At 36.2% G+C, this 1,875-nt stretch overlaps 1 long non-coding RNA gene across 1 annotated transcript; it reads left to right on the top strand.

Moving 5' to 3' along the window:
• Window positions 1-138: 138 nt before the first annotated feature.
• LOC110698753 lies at window positions 139-1,089 on the top strand. The gene is made up of 2 exons (XR_002506790.1): window positions 139-577; window positions 687-1,089. It is a non-coding gene; the product is annotated as an uncharacterized LOC110698753 (long non-coding RNA).
• Window positions 1,090-1,875: the final 786 nt, after the last annotated feature.

The raw sequence follows: 1,875 nt of genomic DNA, 5'->3' as shown, positions 1-1,875 counted from the left end.
AAAATATTTTGAGCACTCCTAAAAGGAATACTGGCACGTAATCAAGGGATGGAGGGAGTTATATATTTGTTAAAATTCACGAACGGTTTTCAAATGACAGTTCATTGTACCTAACCCTAAATCTTTTTGGGATTAAGGTTGTTTTTGTATTTGTAATAAAATAAGTTGAAGTTTAGCATATGAATAGTAAGAGAAGTCAAACATAACATTATAATGTCGATTGTCTTGCAAGATGCTGTTGCTTGGTTTATGCCCATTCATTCGGCTGAAATGGTATTCTTGTGTGCTAAATTCTGACAAATCATTTTTATCATGATTTGGATTCAATGATCTGATGGCTGTTGTTTGTTACAGTTATAATTTTTGTATTCGGTTAGCAAGTAATAGCATCTAGGTTTAGAGAGTGCATTTATTTTCTTGCTTTGTCATGGAATATGTTCGTCGATGGTCTTACTTACATTGTGGCAGAAGCTACACACTGTAAGCAGGCCGACTTGGACTTCCGAGGGCATGAGGAGATCTACGCTGAACCTGGCGGAGTGATGGACTTCGAGGAAGATAGAATCCGACCTAAGAGGTAGTTTCCCTGCAGTCAAGCTTTCTATAATGCACCAGTTTATGTATTCACTATTCAGTAGTACTCAATATAGTGGATTCTTTTTGTTGACATGTTTTTTTGACTGCAGGAGGCGGCATCCACTACATTGAACAGTGGGAGATAGAGTGTTTATCAGGTGACTGCTGGTTTGGACAGCGGCAAACTGCACAGATTTCTGCTTTTGGAGATAATACAACTTTACTTTTGGACCATTGTCGCTGATCTTTGACCTTTTGCAAAGTTGGCAACTATACAAGCCCCCTGAATCCATGTTAAATTTTCATTAGAGTAGGTGGTCTGTTTTGGTGTTGAAGGGTTGAATTTTTCATGGGTGGATCTTGGGATTGTAATAGTTACAATATATTTTCGAGGTTTAGTTAAGATTCGTAGTTAATATAATCTTCTTGATTGATCTATGACTATTGACGTGAAAATTTTGGTGCTTTTATAGCAAGATGAAGTGAATTTGGCGCAGTATCGATTTCATCGTCCATTGATCTACGTCTTCTGCTTTGCTTTTTTTTATCATGTATCAAACATATATGTTTCGTTTTGTGGAATTGGGATTTTTTGGTTGCTGAAGAAAAGGGGATAAAATAATATGACAAGGCTGGAGATGTTTCAGCTTGCAATTAGACTCAATCTCAACTTGCAGGCGAAACAGTCAACAACTTTGTCATAGACATGATGCAAAATAACTAAATAAGCACACACTATCTTCTGGCTTTCCTTTATTTCTCACAAGCTGTTCTTTCTATGTGTGTATTGGGATATCGTTTTCATAAATGAAAGGAAAATGAAAACAGTGAAAACATGTCAATGACAAACTTGTGAAACATATGCCACATTAGTGAGGGAAAAATCAAGACATCTCAGTACTCAAATTACGAAGTTCGTCAAGAATTGCGCAATAGTTGTTGACATATCTCAAAAATCGCCTTTGTTAACACTTTGTTTGAATAGAAGGAGATGGAAGGAAAAGAAGGGAAGAAAAAGGGAGGGGAACAAACTTTCTTGTTTGGGTAAAGAATTGGGGGAAGGAAGAGAAAGGAGAGGGAGAGATCCATTTTCCCTTTCTCTTTTTCCTATATTTTTCCTATCTTTTCTTTTCCTTTCGACTCCATCTGCCTAAAAGGGCGAGTGTAAGATACACCAAGATTTTATTTTATTTTCGTTTGAAGATTTATACTCCTATGATCAATTACGTATTTAATCATCAAAATAAGCAAAAAAATATTTTAAGTGTACGATGCACGTGCAGGGAAGTTCTAATACAT

This window comes from Chenopodium quinoa, unplaced genomic scaffold (genome assembly GCF_001683475.1).
Source record: "Chenopodium quinoa cultivar QQ74 unplaced genomic scaffold, ASM168347v1, whole genome shotgun sequence".
Lineage (NCBI taxonomy): Eukaryota > Viridiplantae > Streptophyta > Magnoliopsida > Caryophyllales > Amaranthaceae > Chenopodium > Chenopodium quinoa.
The sequence above is the reverse complement of the archived record's forward strand: the minus strand, read 5'-3'. Positions and strand labels throughout refer to the sequence as shown.